The sequence below is a fragment of the Opisthocomus hoazin genome, chromosome 1 (genome assembly GCF_030867145.1).
Source record: "Opisthocomus hoazin isolate bOpiHoa1 chromosome 1, bOpiHoa1.hap1, whole genome shotgun sequence".
NCBI classification, from domain to species: Eukaryota; Metazoa; Chordata; class Aves; order Opisthocomiformes; family Opisthocomidae; genus Opisthocomus; species Opisthocomus hoazin.
The window spans coordinates 64,935,191-64,958,066 of record NC_134414.1 but is presented as its reverse complement, the minus strand read 5'-3'; the positions used below and the strand labels follow the sequence as shown (position 1 = coordinate 64,958,066).

Here is a 22,876-nt window from a genome sequence, read left to right as displayed (position 1 = left end):
AAAAGTAAGGGAAAGAAGTTTATGCCATGAAAGATCATTCTGAGCGGAAAAGGAGGAGATCTTATTCTGTGCTGTTTGATCAACCTATCTGTCATTTGCTAGGGCCAGTACCCTATTAAATGATACTAATTACATCTCATACCTGCAGAAAGTATTTGACAAAGACTACCTTATTAATGTTTAGTTTACAGGATAAACACACACATGTATCTTGGAGACCAATAATGAAATTTCAGTGGTAAGGAGTGCTTCAAAGCACATATACAAAAATTGCATCTGTATTAAACCTTACTTTCCTTACAGTAGAACTGAACACTGTTCAATGGCATGGTGAGCCAGCAAAATCATCTCATTTCATGGGCTGTAAAACAGCAACAGAGCTTTAGGTCTCAGATATTTCCCACTTTTACTATAAGGCCTTTTCCCTTATAATATGTGACCCAGAGTTTGAATATTCTTGACATGCCTACAGTTGAGAGCTTTTTTAAAAATTGGTAATTAGAAGAAAAGATTTTCTGTGTCACTGTTGAAAAATGTCTACCATGATTAGATTAAAAGTGAACCTAATTTAGTGTTTGTTAAAGCAGACATCACAGTGGGGCCAAAGTCAACTTCCTCAATCCACTTATAGGTATTGTTTCAATGAAAGACTTGTACTGGGATCAAAATAGTCCCTTTGTTTACTCATAAATTGAAATTTTATCTACCAAACATGGGACTTACATTGGTTCTCTGAGGAGTTCCTATATGATGCGGAAAAGACTTAGAGTGTGCAAGCAGTTTGAATTGCGAAGGCGCTACTCTCAGAGTGGAAGAAGATTGGGGTGGCATTAGGTCCATTGTTCAGAAGGAAGGAATTAAGGTTCAGAATGTACACCGTGAATCTGGATTTTGTGCCTCACTGCCACAGACGGTTAAGTATATTTTCCATGAGAGATTTAGTGTTGCCTAGAGGTTGGGTGCCTGTCTCTAGGATTAGAGTGGCTGAGTAGTGTGTTGAGTGGTTGGTGTGATGGACACATGAAAGCCAAACAGCTGGAAAGGGAGGAAGGATGCTCATACCAGTCTGGAATAAAAGCTGAAAAGTCAGCCTGAATCAGATCCCCGATTAGGTACTCCTAGAAACAGCAAGCATTCAGAGCTACAAATCCATCTGTTTATGGGGACACCCATATAATGAATTTGACTGCAGGAGACTGCTACAGGTTCTTAAAGAGACAGTAGAAGTGACCCACATTTTTGTATGTGGTCAAAGTGAGGCACTTGCATTCTGGAAGGATGCGAAGGATGCCCTGCTCGCCCCCGTGCAGGGGCCGGGGCAGAGCACGAGCCCTTCCACCTCCCTCCCTCCCTCCCAGGCTGCAGCAGCAGGAATCCCTGGCCCCAGAGGAGAGCAGGCAACATGAGACTCAGTGACTAGAGAGAGTGCTATAAACTCCTGCTCTGTGTCATTCTTCCGTGAAGTTACTTCCAATTTTTCTCCATGGACTGCCTAACACAAAAATGTATGAAACCACCTTTAACATTTAGAAGGCTGAATGTTAACAAGACATACCAACATAAAAGAAAACACTTGAAAATCCAACTTGCTGTTCCTGCTGCCGCTGGATGAAGCAAAGGGCTGTCACTGGTGGCAATGGCTGATCTTTTCAGCTGTCCGTCACTCCACGCCCACCCGACACACTTGTCTGTTGGTGGCATTAGGAGCCCCTGGCATGAGCAATAGAAGCAGGTGGATTATGACTGATCAGTTGTCCTAGGCAGCTGCCTGCTTTACCAGCTCTGAGACTTCCAGGTCCATGAGGAACAATGGATTATGAATTGATGAACAGAATAAAAATTATATTTGCAGGTTATTTAATCAGAGTAGGAGATAAAACTGATAGTGAAAATGATTGGAAGGGTGTTCTCAGCCTGCTGTACGCCTCCTTCCTACCCCTGCTGCCCTTTCATACAGTCATCTCCACCTGAACGACGCCGGTGTTGTTTTGCACAGACACAGATGGCCAGAAACGCGGATCAGCACCGACACCACAGCCTGACTCCCTCGGCTCTGAGTCAGGTCATACAAAGCAATGAGCGGGTGTAATTGTTAAGACAGAGCCTCCATTTAATTGTACCCGCTAAAGGCTGAGAGATTGAGCTCTTATGAGGGAAGCGTTGGCTCAGTAATGATTTCATCAAAATTTGTGGTCAGACTCTTTAATTCTATGGATGGTATGTACACTTGATATATGTATTGAGTCTTAATGCTCTGTTTATCCTAGCAAGTGCATCATAGTATTAAATACTTTGATAAACAGGTCTAATCTTATTCCACTTATGCAGCTGTTTGGTTCAGGCACTTGCATGTAAAGTGCTTAATAAGGAGGCCTTCATCCATGACCGCAGCCTGTGGAGTTATCGTGTGGTAACATGACAAGTGATAATGATGTTAATGTGTGAAGGCGTCAGAATGTAATTAGGGAAGCCATTCAGACTGTCTAGCGATAAAACTCTTATTTTCTAAATGTGAGCCAGAGTGACTTAAAGCACGCCCCATTAGTCCACTGACTGAGAACCCAGTGAAAATCGTTCTTTCAAAAATGGCAATAGATTTTTCTTTTTCTCACTGGAATTCTTTCCTAGGCCTTGCAGATGGACAGCAGTAGGGCCCTGATCCCAGCTGAGGCACTGTCATGGGCAAAAATATCTCCCCTCAGGGAATTTCACCTAGTTGTTTTACTGCTGGTTAACATAAACTTACAATCACTCATTCAGGTATTGAGAAGCAAGGAAGACAAACAGTTAAAGAGACACTGAGGGAAAACACCTTTGCTCCTTCACCTGTCTCAACTTCAGTCCACACACCTCTCTTCTGTGCTGTATTTTAGCATTTGTACTTTCAAGTGTTGTTTGACTTGACTTCTGGTTTTACATTTTCCTGTTCTCAAACTTTTCTTAAGGATTCTAAACCCATTCGTCCTTCCTGTAGGGAAAAAAATGGAGATCTATGATATATTCCGTTTTCACAGAATACAAAAAAGCATTTTTTGACACAACACTCCTCTCTCTCAGTGTTCACCTTTAATTCCACTCAGTGTTGAACCGCTCTTTCCTTTGAGGTTCCAAATGCCAGTTTGCTTAGAGGCTCAGCTTCAGAAAGTGCGGTAATGACCATCTTTCTACAAGGGTTCTACCAACAAGCCCTCTTTCCATTATGCTCTTTGATAGAACGTGTATTTTTTGCCATCATGTGAGTCTGCAAGTATTGGAAGCTCTGTTCATCTTACATTATGCTTGCTTGTGTTCTTTGTTAGGATTAAATCTTGTACAGGATACAAGATAATAGTTTTTACATAAATTTTTCTCTCACTAAAATTTTCTCAACCCATCAAGTAAGAAAGAATGTTTTAGGAACTCTTCTTGTCATCCAGAGCTATAAAGGTAGCTTTTCCTTGGTGATTTTTTTCTCAAAAATTCTAGATTTTTATTCTGTTCACCAAGTCAGAACTTTTTTGATGCCTCATTCATGTGCTGCCTCTCATGCTTTTATGTCACCTAGGTGGCTGAGTTACCACTTTTTCTTTTCCTTAAGACAGCTTCTCTTTTGAATACCTTATCCTCCATGTGCAATTAATATTAATTATTAGCTTACTAATTGAACAGTTAAAATAGTTTCAGGCATTCTGGTCCATTCTTTCCCAACTGCTGACATGTGCAGTGGTTTAGTTGATATCTTAACCTTAAAATAGAAAATATGCTTGGTATAATCTTGAACTGTCAGAACTGAGAGATTTAGCAATGCAGTGTGTAGAAAATTCACTTTGCTATTCGAGAATTACACAGGCTTGTCTAAGAAGCAGGATGATACGATTTAATTCTCAAATTGGTGCAGTAAGAAAGGACTGTTGCTTATGAGCAGAAACAGAAATGAAGAAGACTAGGCAAACAATTTTTCAAAATGTGTTTATATGGCGCAAATATTTCCAGCCTTGGCAGTGTCCATAGGATGTGCACATCTTTGCATTGCACAGTAAAGCAGAATCTGGTAAACCAACAGCTTGCAGACGACAGACAACAAGAAGTTTTTCCCCTTGACCTGTCTCCACATTCTGCAAAGTAGACTTTGTATTTTGATCCTATTTCTGCGTCTTTTGAATAAGAAATATTAGCAAGAACTTTAGAATTAGCCACATAATTTTTCAAGTAGGTCACCAGTTCTGTAGTTTCCATGGCTGTGGTGTTGTGTGGTGGTGGTCCACTGTTTCTGCGGCTTGGCAAGGATATCCCACCTTATGCTTGTCACTTCTCCCCCTTAAATGGATGCTTTATTGCTACATTAGCTCAGCTCCAAAAGGAGGTGTCTCTGTTCTGTTCGGATACAATGCTGTCAGAACACTCGTGCTGCTGTGTTAGGTGGGCTTGAAGACACTCATACTGAGTTGTTGCCGCTGCAAAGTTTTTTGTTGATTTGGAGACAGTCCTGTCCTCGTTATACCTGTTTTCTCCATTTAGACAGAAGTTTATTCAAGGGTTCATAAACCTTATAATCACAATACCAGTTTTTAAGACATTCCCCAGGATAACTGGCTGGCAGCCAACTGATTTTAGAAATGCTAATATCCTCAGTATGGAGTTTTCTTCTGGGCAGACACTGAGTGATTTGCCCTTATTATTTACTGCCTGCCTTTGATCATAAATATGCTGTTTATATATACTGTAAAAGTTATGCAGTAAGGTTTATAAAAAGCAGACAAATATATGTGATTCACTGTATCTTCCTGACAGAGATGAGATACGACAGTTACCAAACAATTTGGGGGTGATAGTGGTTTTAGGGTGTGTAAATTAGGTCAATTCAGCAAAAATTCTGTGGCACATGGCAAAATTATTGTTGCTATAGGACTGAATGTGCCTTTCAGACCTGAGGTCTTGAAGAGCCTTCCACTGAAGAGGTGTAGTTTGCCAGACATTTTTAGATTATTTGAATTTTGTTCTTTAGTATGACAATTCCATCTAAACAAGCAGAATCATTTTAAAGTGGAGGTTCTCTAACATAAGGCAGTGTTAGTCAATGAGTTTGCATGGATTGTGGATGTATGTGGAAAGGAAAAAAACAGGTCAGTTCTTGGTTTGCAGGGAACACAGTGCCAAAACAATCAGATTCTAGCAGGGAGCATGTTTTCTGAAGTTTCAGTTTCTTCAAGCTCTCTGATTTCTTGCTGTTGATGAAGGGAGTCACATCTGGTATATCATTGTTGTGTGGGTGATGTAGATTAAGTTTCACAGGAGAAAGTATTAGCAAAGAGCCTTTCATGAGAAATTTTCAGCAGATTAGAAACAACTGTGTCTTAAATACATTATGTAAGGCCCTGAATTTGCAGTGGAAAGCCAATGGGCTTTGTTTAAAGGCCATATATCAACTGGGGCCCTGCATGTCTCAGGTCCTGGTTTTGTCGTGACCTTATACCAGAGAGATACTTCATTGCTACTTCTTTGTTCCTGCTTGATTTCTGTGGGAGAAGGAACCCCAATATGTGGATCAGAAGGCAGCTCCAGTCTCCCTTCCCCAGGGCTGAGGCACCAGTGTCCTGGCACTCCACAGCACACACCGACTGGTGAAACTGGTTGTACTGCATTGGTCCAAGGGCATGACTGGAATGTAAATATTGGCTGTCACTGATGGTCACAGTGAACTCTTTGTATTTCTCTGCTGGAAGAGTAACACAGAGAGATACATACCTAAACCCATGGATTTTCAAAAATGGGTACTAAGACAATGCTTCTGATTTTAGACAACTGAATAAGTGGCTTGAATTTGAAAAAAAAATTAAAAAAATAGCAGGATGCTGCAGGTAACTCCCTTAGCCATTTGATATTTCTGTGTGCTTGCCATTTTTCTCAGTGAGGCTGTTTTAGTTCCCTAGTTAATTAAGACTTTTTCTTTTTTTTTTTTGAAGCAATTGTTTAGAGACACAAAAAAATTGCACAAATAATGTCCATTGAATTAGCTGTTACACTAACAATGTTATGTGGGAAGTGGCAGAGTTTTGGAAACTTAGAGTAATTTGAGCAGTCCTCCAGAATTTTAATTTATTGCTGTGTTAATCCCAGAGTAATTGAGTCTTGCATTAAACTACGCAATCAGGTGAAACTAATGTGAATAGATTAGTACAGTTGTCCTGTACTGACAGTCAAAGAAAACTTTACTGCTGCTGAGAGAATTCAGTGGAACATACTTTCCCCTGCCATTTCAGGGTGTTCGTGTTAGTTGCACCAGCTAAATAGTTGGATCTGTAATGGAGTAAAACAACTTTCTGGAAAGCTTTGCTTTTTCTTTATTTCTCAGTTTTGTTTGCAATTGTGGATCCTTCCTGGTGGCCACCTTTTTCTGCTATATATAGTTTGATATATGACTCGTGTCATTATAGTATGCTGCACAGAATTTAATGACCTGTCTGACATCTGTGCTGTGCGCTTTCTCCTGTCTCTCATTCCCATCTGTGCCTGGGAGTGCAGAAAGAATGATTTTCACGCTGAACCAATATGTTTTGGTTAGATTTCATTTTGAAAACAAGTGTTTTGAAGTTTCCTTTCTAAAATATGTGCTAATAGTGTGATAGGTATGGCAGTGTTAAAAAAAAAAAAAATCATACTTGCTGATGTTGAGTAAAAGGCCCATAAACTGTCACTGGTCATGAGCTGCAGAGATGGAAGAGCAAAGTATGGCAGAAAGGCTGTCTTAATTGAAGGGTATAAGAAAGTGAAAGTTGATGCGTGTCAAATGCAAGCTTTAATTGCATCTTGTTATGCTTTTTTCTACTGTAAGCTGTCTTGCCTCACACATATCGATCCCTTATTGACATGTAACTTCATGTACTGTTTCTTAATGTATCTCAAGTAGCATAGTCTTAAATTCTACGTAAGTTTTCCCCTGTGATTAGTAGGAGATCACAAGCATAATCATGAAAAAAAATGAAAATTCAGTAGAACTCCCTGGCACCAGCACAGCTGTTGGCTTCTTACTGAACCACTTGGATATCCCTGCCCCTTGCTCCTTACTGGTTTGTGTTTTAAGAGGGCTTATTTGCTCCAACACAGGGTTTAAGAAGTCTTGGAACGGAGCTTGCTGGGGAATCTGGTGCTGGAGACATTGCAAGCGGCTCTGCAGGACCCAAGCTCCTGGAGGGTGCCCGTAGCTGAGGGCAGCCTTTGCACTGCATCCCAAGGAGAGTCTGCAGTGTGCCAGTGCCCGCTGCCGCAGATTGTGCGTTACGCATAGTGTCAGTGCTATTTCCGCAGATGACCTTCGACTTAGTTTCTGCTGCCCCTGCTCCAGCGTAGTGAGGTCTCCCAGCGTGATTCTGGGATGATACGTGCTCTGTGAAGGTGAAGGAGGAAATTTGCCTTTGTACTGCTGCTACTGCTTACCTATAATTCCTATGGGAAGCGTGAGTTGAAACACTCAGGTCTGTTATCTACAGTGACATTTCTTTTTTCTCTAATGCAGAGTGCTAACCAAAGGGTCGGGTAACTATGAGAGGCTAAGTAAAGCAAATAGGTGACACATGCATGCTAGGAATGCTATGGTCAAAGCGAAATAAATGCACATTAAGACCGTCTCCTTAATGAGGATTCACTAAGAAAATAAATAGAAAGAGCTGCTTCAAGCAAAAACAACCTCCCAGCCCACCAGTTTGCACTCTGCATGAGAACTGAAGAAGGCTTATGTCGAAGACAATAACTGTGTGGATAGCTACTCAACAACTCACAGTCTGAGGAGGAACAGAGAACAATGGGAAAAAATAGAAAGAGGAGTTGAAGGTGCGACAGCCCTGAAACAAAAGGCGTGACTAATTTCAGCCACAGGAAGGAGCAGGAAACTCTTAGCCAATAGGCAAAGCATGAAGTTAAGCAATTAGAAACCTGTCATTCCATACCAAGAAAATTAGATCCTATCAGTTTAATTATCAGTCAGTGCTATTAAGACAATATAGCTCTGCATAATGAACGCTGCAGTTACTGGGTAATAGAGGTGATTGTTTTCGCAGTGGAAGATTTTCACTTTCAGACGGGAGCTTCAGTACACGACCAGTTTACAGGCTTTAACCTTCAACACTTGCATAATGCATGGGACACATTGTTTTTACCTTGCCTCCTGAGATTTGGTTATTTTACCCTAAGCAGCGTTTTTGTAAATTTGGTGGAAATGACAAAAACCACCCACTACAAATACAGTCTACAACAGTCATGCAACATGCCCTCTGTTACTGTAATTAGAGCAGCTTACCAAATCATCTTTGATTTAAGACCTTTGATTTGATAACACAGGGCCAGCTTGCACCTTGACTTTCCCACTTCTGCTGGGGAGTAAGGGGGAATATTGCTATTCTAGAAAATCTAGATCGCAGGTGGTCACTCTAGAGGGGGCAGCACACACAGAGCGGAAGCTTAGGTGTGACTCTCCAGCACATCGACTCATATGTGGTGACTGACTTCATACATGCTGCGACCCTTGCAGTGTGCTGTGGTAAATGTGCAGTGGCATACTCCTTCTTCATTAAATAGTGCACCGTCTCAATGTATTACTCTACCATTCAAATATTTAAATATTGAATGTTTCTTTCCCTAAGTGTCTTTTCGCTGCTGTTCTTAGGGACTTTCAGTGGTTACTGTATTCTGCTCTAGGCTCAATGTCATGACATTGCCATGGGAAGAAATTCTTACGCAATATCTAGTACGCACTGAGGGGTATTGGAAGAGACTGAGATTACAAGCTAAAAGAATAGTGTAATATTTTGGATCCCCTCTGAACTACTGGAATATTTCTTCAGAAAACTCTAAGACTGTTCACTTCCAGTTACTGCCTTTCTCATAGCAACTGAGAAGGAATAGAAATTACTTGAAAGACTAAAAGAGTTATCTAAGAACATTAAGTACCTTATGTATTCTTTACTCTGATTTGGTTGTGATCAAACTGGGAGCTAGATCTTGCAGTATCTAGCAGGTGATCTGCATAAATCTTTAACACATCTAACGAATAGTTCCTACTTCTGTATTTCTCTATACTTCTAAATAATTGCTATCTTTCTGAAAGTCTCTACAGATATTTTCAGTGGACAGAGTCTTTAATGATACAAGCTGCTTTGGAGGTTCTCCTTAATACTCAGCAGAATTTAAGACTTTTTGAAGACATGCTATTCCATCTTCAGGGAAGGTGTGACTGGTCGTCTTGGGAAGCATCAAGATACATCATCTCCCACACTGCAGTCAGTATTTTCAACTCTTATACAAAAATCTTATCTATCTTTTAGAAGGTTATCCTCTACATTTCCAACAAAACTGTACTACAGTCACCTTGTAGTAGAGAGTACCAAAATGATCAGTACTTTGCCTAATTTCAGCAAGAGATTTTGGCCACAGTTTATGCCTCCTAAGATTAGATAATTAGCACAAATCCGCAGTTTGAGAGTCTCGGTTCACGTCTGAAAAGGAGTAAACCACACAACAGTATCATCTTTTTCTTTCCCCTGTGAAGAAGATTGCAGTAACTAAGCTCCCAATTTTGTCACTTAAACAGCTGCAATGAGTTTGGGCCCCTGTTTCCAGCTAAGCTATACACTTTTTAAATTCATGATACTGAAAGAATTAGAATTTATTTTTATTGCATAAAATTCAAAAGAAGTGAAAACGGTTAGCAGCCCCCTCAGTCACCAGTGCGACAGGTGATATCGGGCAGAAATATTTAGGTCATAGTAGTGCTTAGGTTGTAGTGATACAGGGCAAAAATGCTTGTGTTGTAGTAATACAGTGTAGAAATACTTCGGTTGTAGTAACATTGTTTAATTTAGGCCTGACTACTTTGTATAAACAATGCATGCCTTACTAACAATTATGCCCTTAAGAGGAGCTAACAGACTGACAAAAGGGGAACATCCAGCCCAGAAGGCACCGAAAGCTGGATGACTGCTGACGAAGCAGGAAGTTAACAAAAATCTAGGGTAACTGGGAAAAAGTTAAAGGTGGCAGGGGGAGATTATGACCACTGATTCAATTCAGAACCAAAATGACTGCACCCCCCCAGCTTGCGAGCATGCATAGTTAAGTAAGGAAGGAGTATACCTTTAAAATAAGCATACAATACGATGAACCAATCAGAATATAATGAGTAATTTCTTTGGTTTTGTAAGAGTACATAGTCGTTGTGACTCTGCTAAGCGGTGTGCTAGCTTTGTGGAACTGTCACCTAGCGCCCGTATCTGCACAAATATGCAATAAAGGCAATACTCTGCTCTGTGTGCGTATTGGCATATCGCACACCGGGTAAAGGATCCCACTTTTGGGACAACACAGGGACATCTGACCGTTCACAGAGCATAGCTGCTCTGTGGTAGTGTGTACAAAATAAAAACTTCAGAAATCAGTTCTGTTTCTCAAGGAGCTGACTCCATACATAGCTGATTCATCTTGACAGAAGCTACCCAGGGGCTGAAAAATTCCAATAAAATAGATTAGTCATAACAGGACTTCTGCATGTCTCTTCTGATGAATGGTGGTGTTATTTTCTTCTAACTACCTGCGTGTGGCAGGTTTTGCATGTTTTTTATAGTGGTATGTGTGCTACTTACATATCCTGCTGTATTAGCCAAGTTTGATATATTCTGCATATGAATATTTTTCTTGCATTGGTTTTTCATCTGCTGTTTTTAGGCATTTTACTTAGAATTCTGAGGTTAAGTGACTACTAATTAAATATGTCTATCATCATCTCTCAAACAAAAAAGCTTCACTTCTATTACTATTTAATCCTTTTCTCCAGGACAAACTCTGTCTGTGTTTTCTTTTTGCTTTTTCCATTTTTTACATTTCGTGTAGAATCATAATTCTGCCATTACGTGTTCTCTTTTTGTCCTCGGTATCTCATACAGAACTATGGCGCAATAATGGCGATTCACAGAGGGGTAGTGGCAGAGAACGAAAATTGCACACTGCAGAGGCCATTTAAAAAGTCAGCACTCTGCCATTATTGTACGGTAGCCACAGATGTGTATTTCACTGACATTCACATATCAAGGTGGTAAATGCCCTGGAAATAGCTAGGGATATTGACTGCAGTAGTTGGGGCACTAAGTGAAATGCTGAAGAGAGTTTGGAGTAGCAGGGGAGAACACTGTTTTTGAGTGGTTGCTCTGGAGAGCTTGTACGATTAATTTAGTAGATGTCTGTATAGTTATTTCACAATCAGATTAGTCTTTTACCTGGTCATTTTATCCAGTGAAGAACGCTGCTGCTTCTGTGCTACTCAAACTGTCATTAACCTCCTCTCTACAGTAATTTCACAGGTGTCTTAAACCCAGTCAAAGTACACTATGTTAGTTCCTTCACACCAATCTGTTTTCTGTCTGTTATCTTCTCAAATATTTTGCCAAATTTGTCAGATAGATGTGATGACTTATGTTGTCATACCAAACTAGCTAGTCTCCATCAACTTGTCTTTCTCCCGATGCTTTCTGATTTCATTTCGTTCCTTAGAAATCTGTGAAATCCATAACACACATGCTTTCGTGGATCTGTAGACTCTTGGAATCTCCAAGAACTATGACTTCTTCTGCTTTTTCTAAACACAGGTTTAGTTCCTTCTGGTCCTTAAGCAGTCCTTCATTTCGGTTAAATATCAAGGTCAGCAATAGACTTGACCCACTATGCTGACAGCAGTTTTTGGAGTGTTCGAATGATTACAGCTGCTGTGGTGAACATTTTTGACCAAAGTAGGGGGATATTGTTTGTTTTGTATGAAATTCACTTACCACAGACAGATGCAGGATTGCAGCTGTGTCCACAGTGTGCTCGGGTACAGTGGGAAAGGTGCAACTTACAAAGTGTTCTCCCTGGAGAATTTCCGTGCAGTTCAGAGTAAACAAATATATTGCAACAAAACCAGACTCTGTACCAAAGAATGACCTTCCCCAGCTGTTGTGCAGGACTTTATTGAATCAGCCACATTCTTGAGAACTTCCAGAAGGGAGCACAGTCTTAATCTTTCCCGCATAACTTCATTAGAAGCATTCTTAGAAATTTCCTCTGTCAGGAAGCCAATGAAAATGAAATAATTAACATTTTTGTATTGTTTGCTAATTGAGGATTAGGCCTGTGTTATTTAGAACAACTGGACTCTATTAGACTTAGTGGGGTTTTGTTTGGGGCCTGTATCATCACATTTACTGATGAAACCTTGTTTTTCAGCTGGAAGGAACCTTGGTGATGCTCTTGTCCACTCTATCTTGTGACCATAGGGAACTGTGCCATATCCATTGTTCATAGAAGTATGAAGTCGCAACTTAGAAAGCTTAGGAATGAAAGAGGCAAAACAAGATGGAAAATTCTTTCAGGACTTTATTTCTCCAATGATTAGAAAATTACTAAAATCAGCCTACGTCATGTTCATGGCCATTTGTTTCAATGCCAGTATTACCTTTTGTCTTTCTTGATGTTCACAGATGAGTGCTTAGTGATATTTGCCCTCTATATTTTCCATTTTCTGGCAACCTGAACTTAGAAACTTCCTACTGCCAGAGGTTGTATTTGCACTTAGATATTTGGCCACCTGTCTTTCTGATGCATAGTGCTGCTGAGCCATATGCTGTGAATACGTGTATGAACTGTGAAGATTAGTTAGAGGTGGGATTTGCACTAACAAAATCATCTGTTTGGCGTTGATCTTTGGTCTACAATGTGATATAGGCTGATTCGTGTTCACACTACTCAAGCCTAGTCTCTTCTAGAGCAGAATGGTTGTGCATCCATATGTACAGTGGTTGGTTTGATCTCCACTGGACCCCCAAGTCACCCCTGTGGTCCCAAAGCATACCTCAAAAATGTTGTGGGATTTTTCAGTGCAAAGTTCCCATGAGCGTTATGTCACATACCTGGTGTCATAGCTCACCAGGGATGTGATTGTATAACCCGGTATAGAAGGTATGTGTGGCACGAGGGAATGTCAGCCTGTGGAGGATGTGAGCCTGTTTGGAATAGTGTTGAAGGTGTGTATGGGTTGGAGGGAGATGTGCTTGGTGCAGGCACGTCCACGGGAACAGGAGCTACAGTGTATGACTACGTAAGTGCTTGCAGAAGTGCTGCTTTGCAGTAGACTCAGGCTGTGGTTTGACCTGTGTTTAGACCCACAGCAGGGATTGCTCAGGATGAGGCAGGGTACGCAAATGTGTTGCTGTTGCAGTCACTGAGAGGCACGCAATACTGAGTTTATACCAGCGTAATCCTTTGGGCCAACTTTATGCTGGAGGTAGGAGACCAGACAATACCTACTGTGGCACAAGTTAGGGTGCAGATGGACAATACATTGTTGCAGTGTGCAACCTTTCAGTGAAACCCTCTAAAAAAGGGTATTTTTGAAATGGCAGAATCCGCTTATAGCAAATCAGTACTTTGTGTCACGTGGCTGTGATGCTTTTAACATGGCATTCAGAGTCTTACAGACAGAGTTAGGTTGTCATCAAATCATGTCCTGAATGACATTTTATTTATTCACAGTGTTACCTTACATCTCCTACTTTACAGAAGTTAGATCTACAACCCATGACTCACAAATGCTTGCTTTATGGAAGAAAAAGAAAAGAGGGCTTTTTGCTGAGGAATATGATTTAGCTGGTTCAGAAGCAGTGGAAGCTGGCTCTGCACCTCCTACAGTAGTTTTCCAGGCAAAACCCTAACGCAAAGTTCTCTTTGCACTTTGAACTCAGTTTTTCTTTGTAGTGTCTGTGTGCAGCATTTGGACAAGGCGGTGTCTATGTGCTGCCTAAACGCACACAGATTACTTCATGCATGGTAATACCGTTCTTTTTGTAACCAGTAAGGATGAGACACTGTACTGGCTTTAGATGACTGTGAAACAGTTAAGAGGATTTCCTCTCACCTGCTCTCCCAGTTTTAATTTCCATAGTTTGTTTTTTGTTTTTTTGTCCAATAAATAAAGGGATGTTAGACAAGAAAGCCATCTGGTTGCTAGGCCAAATAATTTGCACCGTCAGTACTATAGAAAGAAGCTGGGTAGTTGTTTGATGCTCTTAGCTGTAATAAAAAAAAAAATCTTTGGATGTTTTTAGTCATTGAAGTTCTTTATCACTGGATTTCACTACAAATCCAGATTTCATCACATACCTTGTCCACCTAATATTGTGATTTCATTTTCTCCTTGTATGAGTTCATTCTAATATTCTCTCACATTGCTGTTTTGTTTTGTCTTTTTTAAAAAAACTTTATCAGTGCTTTATTGTTTGGATTCTTTTCCTGGAAGAGATTGTTTAGCTTTCTGTTCATTATACAGAGGATAACTCAGAATATTATCTGGTGACTGGAGATAAATAGATTTTTCTTTCTGTTTTCAGGTCTTGCTGTTAGGATTAAGTATGATATTTGTCTAGGTGTAAATCAGATCATTTAGATGATTATATCACAGAAAACAAGACTTGCAGGTAAAGTGTTTTCAATTCCAGAGGTTCTTTGTGACACAGATTTCTTAAATGCTGTAAAACTGGAGAAAACCCATACAAACCTCAAAAGGATATCTGTTTCAAGGTCCAGCTCATTGACTGGTCACTCCAAGATTTGAGTCACCTCTACCTACATCATTCTCATAGGTGCTTATCTGAGGTATTCTTAAAGAGTTTAGAGGACACAATTCTATAGTCCTCTCAGTTATTCCAGTACTTGCTATTGCCTGCTAGCAGTTGTTTTCCCTCTATTTCAATTATTTCTGACCTGAGTGCTTGAATCCTGCTAAAAGCATTTAGTTGATATTTACAAGTTCCTTAGGAGAGTCACTGAAAATAGTTTGAACGCCAGGGAACCACAGATCTGCCTCATGGTCAGTTTTGAAAGCACGCTTTTTTTAGATGCTCTGTTGCATTTGTCTTCATTTAGGAAGCCCATCTCCCAGATGCTGTAGAATGAATGGGTCTGGAAACAGGTGTGCTTTCTGCTGTTGGATACATCTTACAGTATCAATCTTTAGCTTTATTTTTAATATGTCAGGCAGTTTAGTAAGTGTTTTGAAAACAACACACAGATCAAATATATTGTTTTCCCAACATCTTTTATGTTTTGCGGGAACTTCTACGGTAGTCTTTCAGAACCATAGATCTAACTCAATTTCTGCCAAAGGTATGATAAAATTCCCTTTGGCTTCAAGCACTAGCATTCAGGCCAGGACTGAAAATTTTGAACTTGTCTCCTTCAGCATCTCAAAGGATCAGACTATATGCAGCTATCTGAACAGCAGCTCACGTGCCTGACTTTGGGCAGCATGATATGAAAATTGTGAACATAGTTTTCGGTATTACATAAATGTGCTGGCAGAGCTTCCAAGTTGGGATCAGGATTTGTCTCTTGTTCTGAAAAATACGGGGACATAATGTAACAGTATAAACCTCTACCCAAGCCATATAGGACCTGCAGACGTGTTACTTCAGTGAAGGGAGTGGGTAGACTTCCAAAGGTCTTTTGTAAGGTGAAGAGTAGGCAAAGAAGTAGTCGCTGTGAAGTAAATGGCATGCAGAAGGTCATCCCCAAATTTATGTATTTTGCTTGTTTGTACCTTCGGATCTAAAATCTCTGATTTCATTTCACCAACTGAAAATTATTTTCATATGGAAAACGAGGTCTGTTTAGCTCATCCTTTGGTAAAAAATTACTGGGGGTAGGTCTGATCTGTATTTCTTGGGAAACTGCTTCACTGAGCAATGCCAAACCTTTTTTTTTTTCTTCATACAACAGTCCTGTTTTTCAAGCCACATCTTCATGTGGCTCAGTACAAAACACCACATTTTCCACTTTGGCAAAAATCGTTGAAGAAAAATATGTTAAATATCATAGGTCTATAAGAAATTAAAGCAACTTTAAGTCAAAGCACAAAGCTGACACACACCTACACAAAGAATAAATATCTTTGCAGGTAAACTTGATGCTGAGAAAAAAGAGAGAAGGCATATCTGAGGAAAAAAAAATCATTGATTTAACATTGAGAAGTCCAGGAAATTTCTGTTATGGGTGTGTGGAACTATTTTCAGTAGTGCATAAAGATCAGAAAGGATTTCTGCAGAAAGAGATAATACTGAAAACAAGATTTAAACAGAGTGTGTTAAAACTTTGAACGTTCTTTCTCCTCCAAAATATCTGGCAGTTTATACAGCTTTTCTTGCCAAAGATTTTGAATTTCATTTCCAAATAAACCTGCCAGCTGCTTAGTCTATTACTGCTAGTCTTCCAAGAATTCTTCTGATAACCAGTAGATCTCTGGTCATGCAAACATTTTCTTTAAGACAGTCAAGACTAAAAGAAGTCAGATGTTACACGAATTCATTTTCTTTTCAACTCAACCTTTCATTTTCTGAAGGAGAGAAGAAAAAGTTGTCTCCCTAACTGCACATACTAGGCTAGTGGGCAAACCTCTCCCTCACATCAACAAAGTAGGTAAATTATTTTACTTCTAGTGGCACGTAACAGATACCAGGGAGTACTTAACTCATTAATAGCTGAACAGGTCATTGAGTGTCGATTAGGTTTTCTTGTAACAGTCAATCATATAGCTCCTTTCACCCTGTTAGGAAAGGAAGATTTTGTCTCTTCAGTTAGACTGGTCTCTTAGGATGCATTTGGCACTGTATATTTGCTCCTGTTATTCAGATGCGTGGAGGCTAAGGAGTTTTCTTACATTATCTGTTTTATAATACCTCCTCGGCTTTCAAGTTTCTTTGCAAGCTTTACTGTCCTTTTGTTTTTTTGACAGAAATGCTTTGAGCTAACCGCTGCTGCTGTCTTATTTCTGGTCACTGAATACTCAGCAGGTCTTGCTCATTGGAATTTTCTACTGTTGTCCTTAGATTAAACTTTTATACAGAAAAGAATAAAGGCTTGTTCAGACATACACTATAGCTGTGGGAAATTAAATTAGGATGCTTTGGGGAGCAATTTTTAAAAACAGATGACAATAGTTTTACCACTGATTGCAGGAGGGATAAAATTTCGTGCAACTGCCTTTGAAAATGTTTTCCATGTAGAGGAAGGGGCTGATTTTCTTGTTTTAAGGGAGGGAGTACATCCTCAGAGAAGTGCGTAGATTTCACAAGTGATGCTCAAAGGAACTGAATGGCGCCAAAATGGAGCTTTAGGGCAGTGCAGCAGCTTTGGTTGTCAAGGTTGCCTTAAACTGTTGTTTCTCCTACCCTATGGTAAAAAAATAAATATAGCCTTCATAAGCTATTAAATGATATACTGTGTAATTTCCTCCTTGGATACCTTCCTATCTCCCATCATACCTAGCCTGCTGTAACTCTTTGTCGACCTGGCCAGCCTGTACACAGTCACCAGCACGCGTTCTTGTAAAGTGAATTTAAAGCTCTCTTTGGTCCTCTTCTGTCTCTTAAACCTGTGCTGGGGGCAAGGAGGTTCTTTCCTTTGTTAAATATTTGTGCTGTAGGGTTTTTGAATTGCTAATTGATTGGATTGTTTTGAAACTTTAGGATGAAGGGGTTGCACTGCAACTGGAAATAAGGAAACACATTGTTGTGGAGGTCAAATAAAATACACTGCAGTAGGTTTGAAAATCACTTGCGAGATCTTTTTTAGCACTTTCTTGACATGATATTTCTTTATGGACTGTGCCAGCCTGTTGTTTCCTATAAGGCTTTTTGTCTTGAACTTCTCTGATTGTTCAGTTCTTGCTAATAGAAATATCACACTGGAAATGCTCCATGTAGGTCAGGCAATCTCTTGTAATCTGTATTTCCCAAAGATGCGCAAAATTTTAGGGGCTCTGTGTATGCCAAGGTCCTCCAGTTACTCTTCTGTTCAGCTGAATCACTAAGGCATATTCTCGTTAGCTCCTACGTCTATTCTTTTAGTGCATTTTTTCTGCCTCCACACATTTTCATGCTTTCGAGACAGTTGGTACCAGTTGACCAGACTCAAGACTTTATGAAATGATCTCTCATGGTAGAGTTTACAGTCATGCTTCTTATTTAACTCTGCTTTTGGGTAAAGTATCATCGTTGTCACTCTAGATGCGGAAATGTTACTATGTGGAGACGTTCTATGGTTTTATTCTTTGATAATTCTTACAAAGATTCTGATTAATTAAACACATTAATTGACGCCACTATGCACGCTAGGTTTGATGTTTTAGGATTGCACTTGAAGTAGATTGCTGTGTCTGTAACTACTGGGAAAAAAAAAAGTTGATGCAACAAGTGAATAGTTGTGACTGACAGTGTATGGAAGTCAATGCTGAATTTACATGCCTTGTGTCAAAGAAGATTTGCCTGCTTTGTTTTCTCTCTAACAAAGGGATGCATCACTGATTTTAACAGTCATTCTCAAAGTTTAATATATGGCTGAATGATAATTCGAATAGTGTCTGTACTGAGAACATGCCTTAAATTTGTCTGTTTAATATGATGACCCTTAAAGTGTTCATCAACTTTTTAACGTGACAATTTGTGTGAATTTCTGAATGTTTAGTTTCTGGACTGTCACTTTTACTGTATGGTTTTAAAGGCATCTTCATACATAGTGTATTTTAAAAGAAGAAACAGTCCTATAAAAAGATGGCTCATTTTAAAAGGAATAAGTTAATATAAATTGTAGAGTTCTTCTGTTTAAGGTTTTTTGTTACACAGTTTTGTCATAACATTTACTGTAGCAGTCATTTACTCTACTATGACTGTACTTCAAATCAGAGATGTTTCATTAGAAAGACTGAGGTGGTGGCAGGCCCATCTTCACGGCGTTTGTCACTCTTAAAATCAAGGCCTATGAATTACTGTATTCTTGGTTTTTAGATCTAAGAAGTGAGTATTATTACAGTGTGATTCCCTGATAGGGAAAAGCACAGCTATGGCAGTGTCCTACTTCCAGGCTCCAGCCCGAAGCTCTGCCCGTTCTGTTGAGGAGGGGAGCCCAGGGTTCTGAGAAAAGCTGCGTCCTTAAAAAGGCTTTCTAGGGAGAAGGAGAGGAGGGAGTTGTTGACTGTGCTGCAGAGCTTCCAGGTAGTGGTGTGCGAGGTGTGAACAATTCACAGCTCAGTATTTCCTTGATTCTTGTCAACTGCCAGTGAATTTTGTAAAGCTGCCACACACACAAAAAAGTAGTGATTATAAAAGAGAGTGTATATTAGCACTACAGCTGTGTAGTCGCAAAAAGGAAAAAGCAGACCGTGTTTATGCACATAAACCCAGCTTATGAGCTCTGCTGTCATTTTGGATTCCTATTTGCTAGGTTATTAGTGAACATGTAGCTGATGAGCATTTTAATGAAATAAGTGTTAAAGCAAATATAAATGCTAGTCCAGCTAAATATCCATAAACATGCACACCGAAAGTGATTTTGAAGAATGGTTGTCCCTGTTTACACCATGAACTTGTTCAGAAATGCAAAACAGATTTCTTTTTGTAAAGCGTAAAATACCACAAGCACTATCAGATGTAAGGCAGTAACGGTTTAACTAAGCACGAACTGCCGTACTCCTGTTTACCCTGTGTGGTCAATACGTATGCCAGCCTTGCTACGTTCGTATTAGTAAACTAACACTTCAAAATAGTGAACAGATTTCTAAAATACTTGCAAACAGTGCAACGAAGTCCATCAAAATTTTTGCTGAAAGTTGGCTGACTTTCCATCTTTCCATTACTGAGTCTGTGGAACGAATTGCATTGATCCGAGCCGTTGTATTTGCAGTGTTTCTGTATCTCCTTCTTGGTGGCTTTATACAGTCTCTGCGTGTAGTTTTTTCTCATATGAAGAAGCGTCATCTTCTCATAAGGAAACATTTTCAGAATGAATCAATAACACATCACTGCTGTGTGTTTGAAGTCACTCTACTTAAAAAGGTTTAAATACTGCGTTCAGACTGGCAGTGTGTTTCTTCTGCTGTTGTAAATCAGTGCTCTGTACAGTTTCTGTTTTGCCACCTTTTCCACAGCTCAGTCCCAAGGAAACGGCACTGGGGTCTGAAGTTTCAAAGGAAGAGCAGAGCATTAGTGTGTTTCGTTTTTCTTCTTTTCCTCCTCATTTCTGCTGGCTGGCAAACTGACTGATTTGAGTTGGTCTGGGATAGTAAAATAGGCTGGATTGCTCACTTAGAGACAAGCAAGAAACCCCATGAAGCTGTTCCGGCTTTGATCTTTATGTTGATTTCAGTCCTATCTACCAGCTGCTTCCCAGACGTGCAAGCAACTTCAGCCTTGCATTTCTGGGTAATTTCTATTCCCTTCTAGTTTCACCAAAGCGATAGTGTAAGACTGCTGGAAAATCCTGACTGCACGCAAATAACTCGATGCTGAAAGATCAGACGTAAATTAAAAGCTGACTGGTCAGAGAGAATATCCATGCCTTGCAGGAACGTTCAGCTTCATCATTTTATCAGTGAGAGCAAGCAGGAACAGAAGGGGCTGATAACATTTCTGTAGCCTCAGTGAGAGGTTGTTCCTTTATGGACATAGCATTCACAAAAACACCTGAAGGCAGGCTACCTTTCAGTATTCAGCACAACGAGCAGAGTTAAATTAGACAGCAGCTCCTGCTAGAAGGCTGCTTGGTTTTGCCGGGAAATAGAAAATCGCATTCTTTTGCCGGCGCACCGGTAGGTAAGTTACCTGCCCAGGAGGGAGGTCAGCCGCCAGGGAGGTTGGTTACCCACCCGGTAGGTAGGTTACCCACCCAGGAGGGAGGCCAGCTGCCCGGGAGGTTGATTACCCGCCCGGGATGGAGGTTATCTGCCCGGGAGGTTGGTTACCCGCCCGGGAGGTTGGTTACCCGCCCGGGAGGCAGGTTACCCGCCCGAGAGGGAGCTCAGCCCGCCCGCCCGCCGCCGCCTCCTGATGTTCCAGATGTGCCCGAGGTGCACGATCGCCATCTGGCGGCTGCTGTGAAGTAAGGAAAAGCGGCGCGTTGCCGGCTGGCATCTGAGGCGTTTTGTTGGTGACAATATGTGGTGTTTTAAGCTTTTAATACGTTTTTACTTGCCTGGATAATTCCTGATTAAAAAGAAAAAAATTACAAAATCAAACTTGTGCCGGTTTTTTTCACGTAAAGGGGCCCTCCTGTAAATTTCCTTTCACAGCAACTTCACAGCAGGCACAAGGAAACTGGGAGAACCCTGATGTGGTAAACCAAGGTAGTCAATAAACATAGGTTACACATGCATAAAATGCTGGAATTAATAGCATACCTAAGCTTAGTTTTCATTTTTTGTTTCTGACTTGGAATAGCTGCAAATCACGTGGAAGGAAGATAGTAATGAAAGACAACACCTCAACATCCTGCATCCTCCAATAATACGGGATTTTTAATCTAGAGGCAAGAACGCAACACAGAGTAAGGAGGAAAGGGTTCTGTTTCCAGATTCAGTGAATTATCTGTGTGACCTTTTAGCTCTGCTCCTTTAATTCTGCAGTTATAAAATTACAGCATTATTCAGCACAGTCCCTTTGATGATGTCCATTCGCGGAATGAGCTGATTATAGGAAGAGCTGATGCCACCAAGCATGGTGGTGTGACAGAGGCACAGAAACAAGCAGAAAACAAACAAAATATGCGTAAATATAAAACACACTGTAGTGATGCTGTTCTCTTCTGTCAACTGTGAGTGCTTTTTTAAATAAATACTTTCTACATTTTTAAAGTATTTAGAAGATAGGATTTTGGCAGGAGAGGTTTCTTCACTCCCCTGTGCGAAATCATCACCTGTGTGCTCTGGCTCTTTCATTTCTTTTCTCCCTGCTATTTGTTTGTTTAACATGGAAGAGCCAGGTGATCTTGCTCCCTGGGATGGCATGGAAACCAGTGAAATTTTCATTTATTACAACCGTTTTGGTGTTAAAACAACTAGTTCCTCTATGCCCCTTTAGGCTGATGCTCCCAGCTGATAGGTCCAAAGGAGACATGTATTGAAGGAAGGCATAAGCCCCCTGCATTTCAGTGCTGAATGCAAATATACCTAAACGTGCATTATTAGTAGGGATACAGTTTGACTCTGATTGCTGTCTTTTCTTCCATAAGGTGTGAAGCAAATGAAAATGTAGCATAAGTTGAGCAAGATTCAGTCTCTTCTCCCATACTCCACTAAATCTTCCATTTTCTGGACTTTTTTTCCTTTTGGTTTTGCTAATGACCATGTGCAGTTGTGAAATATTTCCAAAGTTACAAGTGTTTACTGGTTGCATAAAAATGGCCTTATGAGACTGATGATACAGATTATGGTATTGATTTATTTAGTTTTAATCTGTGTGTTGAGAAATGTTTTCCTTCCTTGTTTTGATTAACCATCAGCGTGGTTAAAGGAATTGTTTTACTGAAACATCAAAACGTGGATTTTATTAGACAAGTTCAAGCAAAAGCAGTGAAACAAAAAAATTTCAAAGTACATTCTTTTATTTTACTTCTGTTGTCATCAGAAAGTTCCTCTTAAATGGCTTTAATCTTTCTTGTCACCAAGGTTTAGCCATCTACTGAAACAAATGGCAAAATTACCATAAATATTTTCTAGATGTTTTTGTTTACCAAGATTTAATAATATTCCAGATGCAGATGTTGAAATCCTAGTCCCAAACTCAACAAGTTACCCATGACAACATGCCTAAACTGATGAGTAATGTGATTATACACATGTGTTTAACCCTCTTCATGGTTCAAATATTTTTCATGACTGAAATGTCTCGCTGATCCCTGTAGTTAGATTGCACGAATCTTGATCTAAATGTTCTGGATGTTGGCAAGAGATGACTATATTTTGAAGTAAGTAAAACCTGTTGTATATCAAAATAGCCAGGCTCTGCAGGTTTTCAAGCTCCCATTCCCCCTGCCACCCATATTCCTAATTTTTATG

The 22,876-nt window shown here is 40.1% G+C and overlaps 1 protein-coding gene across 6 annotated transcripts in view; it reads left to right on the top strand.

Moving 5' to 3' along the window:
• Nucleotides 1–22,876, top strand: part of NALCN (sodium leak channel, non-selective) — a 248,133-nt gene that overhangs the window by 61,725 nt on the left and 163,532 nt on the right. The window lies entirely within an intron of this gene.